The sequence below is a fragment of the Galeopterus variegatus genome, unplaced genomic scaffold (assembly GCF_000696425.1).
Source record: "Galeopterus variegatus unplaced genomic scaffold, G_variegatus-3.0.2 Scaffold1732, whole genome shotgun sequence".
Taxonomy (NCBI): Eukaryota; Metazoa; Chordata; class Mammalia; order Dermoptera; family Cynocephalidae; genus Galeopterus; species Galeopterus variegatus.
Window position 1 is genome coordinate 257008 of NW_007727843.1, and position 9334 is coordinate 266341.

Sequence of the window (9334 nt, forward strand, 5' to 3'; positions counted from 1 at the left end):
AAAAAAAAAAAAAAAAAAAAAAAAAAAAGAAAAAAAAAAATACCCATGAAAATCGGTAATTACCTTAAGTGTGAATGAACTAGATGACTCAACTAAAAGCCAATCTAAAACCAAATGATATAGAAAAGTCAAAAATTTTTTAAAAAGTGTGCAAATAGTAACCAAAAAACCACACAAAAACCCATGTAGCTTTATCAATCGATAGCAGACAAAATAGATTTTAAGGCCAAAATCATTACTAGAAATAAAGACACAATGACAAGAGGTTTGATTTGTCAGGAAAATGAACAATTTTTAAATTGTGAGCACCTCCTAAAGTAACTTCAAAATATATAACACAAATATTGGGATAAATTCGAGGAGAAACAGACAAACTTCACAATCATTGTGGGAGATTACAACATATTTTCCTTAGTAATTGACAGAAAAGGCAGGGAAAAAAGTCAGGGAGAATCTAGAAGATTAATCAAGATTAAGAAACCTGACCCATCTGGGGCAGGACCTATCTGGGACCCTGCAGCCCACACCTGCAGAAGGCTCAACCTTTGCAAGGACGACCCGCAACATTTACAAAGAGTGACCCTGTCCTGGGCCATAAAGCATGGATTGAAATCATCCTGAGCGTGGTTTGACCACCTTCATTCTATCTAGAAATAAATTACTAAAAAAATATATAACTAGAAAATCCCCACCCGTTTGGGAATTAAGAAAATCACTTCACGGAAGAAATCATGACTCAAAAAGAAGCAGAAAGCAGAGCACCTAGCATGTGCCGGGCCTGTGCGCTCTCTCGTGACTCCTAACACGGAGGGTCTGTAGCAGGTCCCGTGGTCATCCCATCCCACAGAGAGGAAAGCTGAGGCTTCGAGGGGGCGTGACTCGTCCCACACCCAGCTAAAAAGCAGCCCAGGGCGGTCAGATGCTCTGAGGCTGGTACAATTAATACCCCCATTTTTCAGATGAGGAAACTGAGGCTTACAGTACAAGGCCAGTAAGTGGTAGGACTTGAACTGGGGATCGAACCGAGGTCTGGATGGATGTTAAGCCTTTACCAAGTGGGAAACCAAGGCTGATGGCTATTGTGACTTGCACAGGAACACACAGCTGGCGGTGGTAGGAGGCTGAGATCCAGGCCTGAGCTTCTGGAAAGAGAAATAAGTCTGGGAGGAAATGACCACAAATGCCTTCCACCCCACTGGACAGGAAGGGAAGGACAATGCCCCAGACAGACTCACCCCTGCCCCCCAGACACAGCGGCCCCGGGGCTGACAGGAGGCCATTATCTTGAGGTTTCAGGGGTGGGGGCAGCTGAGCAAACATCAGTCTGACACAAAATGGCCATTGAAAGAGTTTGGGACCTGGGGGAAGAGTGAGCTGCTGTGACAAGGCCCTGAGTGGAGAAGGGACGGGCTGCCTCAGAGCACCCAGCTGCCAACCCTCTCAACTTCTAGATGAGGAAGCTGAGGCCCAGACAAGTAGACACCAGCCTGGGATCACACAGCCGGTCAGACCCCATCGCTCCAGCTGCAAGATGGGGTACTGGGTGGAGCCCAATGGGAACCAGTGCAAAGCTTCAGGCATGAGTGGAGGAGCCCTGGAACCCACAAGTTGCCTACAGTTAGCCCTGGAGCCCCAACTCCAGGCGGCTCAGAGCAGCCCTAGCCCAGAGAGGCCCAGCAAGGAGTTCAAGGTCACACAGCAAGCGGAGGCTGTTAGTCCCTCCCTGCCCCGCCAGGGCTGCTTTCACTTTCTGGCCTGAGCTGTTTCCCACCTCACACCACCCCTGGCAACCCCCAACCACCAGCTGTCACCTTGGAGGGCAATGCAAGGCGGGTCAGATTTCCACAGAGCACATGGGTGCCAGGTGTGGCCGGAACATTTGGGAGGACAGGTGGGCAGAGGGGGTTGGTGGCAGCAAGAGGCTCCAGCTAGGGATCAGACTGCGGCAGCTGCTCTGCACCTGCTCTGGCCCGCCCAAGGGGGCCCAGCATGCCATGGGAGACCAGGCCCTGGGTCCGCATCCTGGTTCTGCCACTGAAACTGCCTTGTGACTCTGGTTTTGAGTCTCTTCCTCTCCTGAGCTCTCAGTTTCCCATCTGGATCTGGTAGCAGTAGGATGGGGGGTTGTTGTTATTATTTTTATTATTATTACCTCCTGGTGGCCAGAGAAGAAAAGGTCAGGAGGCCAGAGACCCTGAGCAGAGTGGCCTGGTAGGCACTTGGCCCCTGAAGTTCAGTCCTTCCTCTCTGACAGCCAGCGCTGCTGCCTGCAGCCCCCTCTGGACCATCTCCTGGTGTTGCTGACAGCCCTTCAGGGCTCCCCCCTGCTCACCTGCTGCCTGTGGTGGCACAGCCCATAAATCTTGTGAAATTAGAGTCACTCTGGCTGGAGCAGGGCCAGGAGCCCAGAATTCCACTCCTGGGTCCCCTCCTCCCCCTCATTTCACCTCTCCAGGAAGCTCCAAGCCTCCTTCTTGCACCTCAGGGTTCCATGACACCTACTTTGAGAACCCCTGCCTGGGGACTAGCCCCTTAGCTAGGTATTCCAGACCTCCATTTCTTGCGTCTCTCTCCAGCCTCTAATTCTTGTTTCCCCTCGGTGTCCCCCAGGTGGGCCTGTGCCCACCGCACCCCATTCCTGGCTGCTCCAGAAACAGGCTCTGCAACTACACTCATGTGGCCTTCGTAACTGCCAGTTCTGCCTCCCAGGATCTTTGCCCTGTTTTGTTTGCATCTGGCAAATACTTCCTTAACTCCCAAGGTGTAGAGCCATGGCCTCCTCCCAGAAGACCTCCCTGACTCCCTGAAGACAGCCCATTCCTCTTCCCTGAGCTCTCTCAGGCCCTGCAGAGCTCAGATGGCAGGAGAGGCTGGGGGTGGTGGTGAGGGGGTGCCCGGGGGCATGGCTCGGCTAGTACAGGAGGGAGGGAAGAAGCGGGGGAAGAAGGCAGAAGGCAGAAATGGGGTAGAGGACAGACACAAAGAAAGAAGGAAGGAAAGGGGAGGGGGAGGCCGGGCTGGGGCCTGGCAGCACCCAGGTCCTACCCATGTGAGCTGTGACCACCCGTGCCAGGCTCAGGAGGCCCCCAGAGCCGTCCATGTCACTGTGTGACCCGTGGGAGCGGCTCACACAGGCTCTGACTTCAGACAGCTCAGGCTCTGCTTCCTTCTCAGGATAAGGCCAGGGCTGGGGCAAATGGAACCTCAGTTTCCCCTTCTGTGGAGTGGAGGTAAAACTTCCTACCGGGCAGGATCATTATGAGTCACGTAAAATGAGGGATGTAAAAGGGAAACTAAAGAGAAGTCACTAGAAGGACTCTCACCCACAAACTGTTCACAGCCGCCTCCTTTGTGAGGCTGGAGGCACTGGGGGGTGAACAGACACTCCTGCCTTTTATTTTTCAGCCATCTATATACACTTATATATATTTTTTGTAGTGAGCATGTAACTTTCAATTAAAAATATTGGCTTGTGTGTTAGGAATAAAGCTGTGTACAATAATGTGTTGAATTTTCAGAAGGAGGGAGCGGGACCGAGGGTACCAGAGGTGGGAAAGGGAGAGAGGAGGAGGGTTGGGGGGAAATTGGTAAAGGGCCACAAAAACCGGTCACATTGTGTAGGGCTGAATATACTATCCTGACTTGAGCATCGTACCAGGAGATGGACACTGCACACAGGTATTGATATTCAACGCGGTACCCCACAGATATGTACAACCAATTATGTTTCAATAAAAAAAGAAGGAATAGAGCTGTGTAGAAGTGTGACAGGGGCCAGAAGAGGGACGGAGAAGCCAGACAGACACCTGCTTGCCGTGAGACCCGGACGGTGCCTTCCGGCTCCACCATAACCCCAGGGTCAGCATGGCAGGGCCTAGCTCCACGTGAGCAACTTGGGGGCCACAATCCTTGTAATGCAGGCACAGACTCAGCTGGAGAATGACAACGGTAGGCACTGGGAGCTTGGGACAGCGCCTCAGAGATTTCTCCTTCTCTGTAAGAGTCACCAGAACGTGGGAGAGACCCAAGGAGGCCCGTGGGTAACGTCCCTGACCCCAAGTGCTCAGAAGGCGGGCCCAGGGCCGGAAGAGGGGAGGGTGGTCAGGCCCCCTGAGCTTCTTGGGTTCCTTCTGGCATCCGGGTCGCTTTGCAACACAAACAATAACCATCTTGAAAAACACATACTCAGAATATAATAAGTAAATAAGACCAGGTTTCTAGGTCTGGCAAATCATACCCCAGGAGGGGCCGGCCCGTGGCTCACTTGGGAGAGCGTGGTGCTGACAACATCGAGTCAGGGGTTAAGATCCCCTTACTGGTCATCTTTAAAAATAAAAAAACCATACCCCAGGAGAGCCGGGGTGTAGGTGTGAACCCGACGCCACACAGAGCAGCCCGGAGGCCAGAGGCCTGCAGAGAAGAAAGCGCCATCACTCCACTTTTCTAGAAAGGGTGAGCCCAGCGGTCATGGACTAGGGAGGCCAAAGTTGTCGCCAAGCACAGTCGGGGACAGATTGTTGAGGAGGTGATTTGAGAGTGCTCAGAAAAGGAAGTGGTGACCAGAAATAGCCACATGGGTCACAGGGAATTAAACCAAGTCACTCTTGCCACTCTCCTCTAATAAAGGGTGACAGAGCCCAATCCAGACACAGGCCACCTGGGTTTCTGTAAATCCTAAGAATTTTTATTGATATCTTTGGGGCTACAATGAAAAAATGGGGACTCACAATACAATAGTGCTTTATGATAACACAACTCACCAATGCAGCACCAACCACGTGCCAGACGCCATTCCAAGCACTTTACATGGATTAACCCACCCCCAACGCAAACACTGTGAGGCAGGTATTAATCACCATCCTCGCTGTAGCGTGGAGGAAAAGGAGGCACTGAACAGCTAGGTAACTGGCCCGAGGTCAAAACTGGTGGGGGACCGAGCCAGATCCCAACGCAGCTGTCTGGCTCCTGAGCCCACAGGCAGGTTTTAAGCTGACTTAGAGACCCCGGACTGATTAGCAGAGCAGGGCGGGGGTGGGGGAGAAGCCGGGATCTTACCAGGGCTGCCTATCAAGATGCGCTGCCCTTGCCCAGCCGGACAGTGGCCACGTGTCCCCAGCTGGGTCGATCGGATGCTCTCCAAGGATTCTGAACCACTTGGCTTCTCGCTGGATGGGGAGTTCATGTGGAAGCCCCCAGCCTCCTGCTCGTCTGTGACCCCCTAGCCTCTTCCCATAGGGTCCCTTGGCCATCCATGGTTTCTGCTGTTGGCACCTGGAAAACCCTGCTTGAGGTCGCAGCTCTATCACCTTTCCTGCCCACCAGACCTCTCCTCTCTCCAACCCCACGGTCCTGACGGGTGTCGATGGGTGCAAAATGAAAATCATGCAGGTCTCTAGCGATAGATCCCAGGGCTCCATCTTTACCCCTGTCCTGTTGATCATCATTTCCCCAATTTGGATTTAAAACACAGAAGCCCAGGGGGCCGGCCTGTGGCTCACTCAGGAGAGTGCGGTGCTGATTACACCAAGGCCATGGGTTCGGATCCCATATAGGGATGGCCGGTTAGCTCATTGGGTGAGCGTGGTGCTGACAACACCAAGTCAAGGGTTAAGATCCCCTTACCGGTCATCTTTTAAAAATAAATAAATAAATAATAAAACACAGAAGCCCAGCTCAGGCAATTCGCAGCTGTCGCAGTGGCAGAATTAATGCTTTGTGCAGTGGAAGGAGGACTCTTACAATGCTTTCAAGACTAGAGGGCTGGATGGGAGCCAGGAAGATGACATTTAACCAGCATAATGTAAGGTCTTGCGTATGTTTCTGGAGTGTCCATTATGCAAGTACTAGATCGCGGAGGGAGAGCTGGCTGGACAGTAGCTCATGGGAAACAGCTCGCATGCATTTGCAGTGAATAATGTAGCTGTTGAAAACCAAATGCCTCTAGTGCTGCAGACTGCATGACTAGAGACCGCCGGTCTAGAACACTGGAGATGACAGAACCTTTCAACTTGGCGGCTGTCAGTCCCTATGGGAGCAGGTTTCTAGTTCTGGTCCCCACAATTTAGGAGGAACAATGACAAATTACAATAAGGGTGGCCCTTATGGGGGAAACCACAGCAACTTAAGGGCATTGATTACAGCTCAGGGGAGCCTTGGGGAGCCAGAATCCATGCATATAAATAACTGCAGGCAGATTCCAGAGAAGAGATCTGCTCCTGAATACACAGGATTAGGGACCAGCTTTGGGAAATTACAGAGATGTCTTAGTCAGGGCCCTTTGGGTGGCAAGTAACCGAAACCTACAGGAGCTCACTCAGCAGAAAGAGGAATTTATTCAAAGGAAACAGGTATATTTTAGGACCTGCAGGCCGGAGGGGCAGCCTCAGGGGTGGGAGCTGGGAGCTGGCAGGAGCCAGGGCGGCCTGACTCTCCTACTGTCTCCTGTCTGCTTCCTCTCTAGCCATGAAACAGCTTTGTCGGGGCACCGGTCAGCAAACACTGCCCAGCCCTGGCACTGCATAATGCCCCACACCACCCCCATCCCCAGCGGTTCCACTGAGCAGTTCAGGACCGGGGGCTGGAGGGCAAGGAAGGGGGCAGGGATGAGGGAGCTGAGAAGAGGAAGCCAGGAAGAGTCAGGAGAGGTGGGCAGGGGCCAGACGGGCAGGGCCCACTACAGAATAACCGCACAAACACCTGGGTGCCCCCTGCCCAGCTTAGAGTGGAATGCCACCAGGAGGCCCATGTGCCTGCCTTGTCTGGTCCCCTGCCTTCCTCTCCCCAGAGTTAACCACTCTAGGGATCTGGGGAGTCCTTGTTCCCTTTCCTTTCTCCACAGGTTGACTACACATGTATGTCTGCCTAAGTAATGGACGGTTCTCTCTCGCATGTCCTGATTTTTGTATGGGGCATCATGCTATACTTCTTCTGTCATGTCACCTTTTTGTTGAGCATGTTTGTAAGACGTTTGCATGGTGACAGGCCTAGCTGAGAAGAGGCAAGGCTGGTCCAGGACTACAGTTTACCTTCAGGGGACAGAGCGACAGTGAGAAAGGCCAGCACAGCATCCAGCCTGGAAATCCTGGCAGAGCCCCTTCCCCAGACAACCTGAGCTGAGTGCAATGGCTTCCTGAGAAGGAGACAGTCAATGGTGGAAAGTGTCCCTAAGGATCTTCTCGGGAGAGACTGGGATCTGGGTCTCCTAATCCCATGGGCAGGGAGAAATACTTTCACTGTCACCATAACTGTGACCTACTCACGTGTCCCCATGGAGCACACCCTGCAGGTGCAGCCCCTGCCCAAACCCAGGGCTGGCACCCCCTCAGCTCCTGCAGGGCAAGAAGCCGGATCACCCCTGGTCACTAGGCCCCCTCTACATCATGAAGTGTCCCTGGGCTGTGGGTCCCTTGGGTGAGTCTGGCAAAGGGCATTTGGAGCTTTGGGCCTAGGTTTTAAGCTAAAGGGACCAAGGTGGATGTCACAGCCTCTCCCACCTTCTCTGAGCAGTTACTGAGCACCAGTTGTCTGAGACAGGCATCATCTCACCGACTCCTCCCAAGGCAACCACAGTGAGCACCACCATTCTACAGATGAGGAAACTGAGGTACTGAGGGATCAGGCAGCTTGCCCAAGGTCTCAGAGCTGGCAGTTGGCCTCTGGCTCTAACAGCCCTTATCTAGGGCAGGAGCTCTGACTTAGTCTGGGGGCGGGGGTGGACGAGGGAAGGCTGGGCCAGGGGAAGTGATGTTTGGGCTAGATCCGAAGGCCAGGATGGGGAAGAACGCTCCAGGCAGGCAGACAGTCCCTGTGTGTGTGCAAACCCAGGGCAGTGGTTCAGGTGATGGGAGGGAAGACAGGGCACAGTGGCCGTGCTCAAGGAGCAAGGGGCGGGCAGTGGGGGGCAGGATGAGGCAGGAGAGGTAGGCGTGAGACTCTGGGCCCCAGGGCCCTGGGATTCATGGCCAGCGGTTTCAACTACAGACTCTTGAGCCAAGCAGACAGATTTTAACACAGCTCCACCCCCACTGGCTGAGTGGTCACTGGGCCTAGTGGACGAGGTCTATCCAGAGGGTCCTGGAAGAGATGCATTGGGCCAAAGGAGATGGCTCTGGGCCTTCTAGGTAGACCTGAGCACCAGGTGGCTGGAGAATGTGCCCAGAGACAGGACATGGGGTGGGGGAGGCTGAGCAGAGGGAGGGAGAGTCAGCTATGGGGGATGTGTGTCTGGGAACCTCAGCCGGGTCCCTGAGGAGCCAACTCAGTGACCTGGGCCCTCTGGGAGCTGGGATGGGGAGGGGCCACCTCAAAGCCACCATTGTCGCCCCCTCACCCGCCTGACTTTCTGGGGCCTAAAATAGCACAGGAGCACAGTGGATCTCGTGAGAAGTTTCTGGCAAAAGGGTCTTGGGGGAGGGGTATGAGTCACCACTGGGAACCCTTGAGTTTGAAACTCCCAAAGCCCAGCTGCCGGGCCCCTGCCCCCAGGGAGCCTGGAATCCAGTGGGAGACAGGGGGCCTCTCTGTCCTTCCCCTGTCCCGCTGTGGTGGGGGTGAGTCCTGGTCTTGGGTCTGCCATGGAGGCTCTGGGTGGCTGGGCCGAGTCCTGCCCCCTTGGGGCCTCAGCTTCCCAGATGTACCAAGAGTCAGGGACCTTGACATCTGCTGTGAGGCCCCTGGAATTCATGGCAGGTGGTCTTAATATAGGCCCCCAATATAGAGTCAGACTGGGGATGAAATCCTACTGCTGAGTGACCTTGGGCAAGTCCCCCCACCTCTCCGGGCCTCAGTTTCCTCATGCACCATGAAACCAAGTCCTGTTCTTTCCAGGTTTCAGGTTGAGCATCCAACAAGGATCTTGACAGCTCCTGGAGCCCTCCCTGGTGGCCTCCACATCCTCACGAGGCACATTTTGTGCTGCCAGGAAAGTTAATCGACACATGACCTCCGTTTTTAATGCCTTGCACTTTACACGCACCACCTGCCCACCTTGGAGGGCAGAGATGGCTGGGTCCCCGCCCTGTCCTGGGACATGCTCAGTCTCAGTACTGGCCAAGAGGTCTTGGCTCCCCAGCCGGGCCCCTGGGGCACCCGTGGGGCGGGGCAGATCCCCGCGTTGCGCATATGGGGAAATAGGCTCGTTATCACCCGGTGTCACAGGGTCCTGCGGGCCCTTTGCAGGGGGCACGCCGGACACGGCGGGGCGGGCGCGGTGTGCGGGGCTGGCGCGCCCTCTAGCGGTCTCCCTGCGCGCCGTCTTGCGCCGAGGCCGGAGCGGCCGCAGGTCCGGCGGGCAGCGGCTGGCGCGGCACGTCCCTTCTCCGAGCCGCCCGCGGCC

General features: G+C 54.5%; 1 long non-coding RNA gene across 1 annotated transcript in view; it reads left to right on the plus strand.

Annotated features, from left to right (window-relative positions):
• Positions 1-3481: 3481 nt before the first annotated feature.
• Positions 3482-9334, plus strand: part of LOC103595273 — a 17094-nt gene continuing 11241 nt past the window's right edge. The window contains exon 1 of the long non-coding RNA XR_550937.1: positions 3482-3493. This is a non-coding gene — a long non-coding RNA (uncharacterized LOC103595273). The remainder of the gene's footprint in view (positions 3494-9334) is intronic.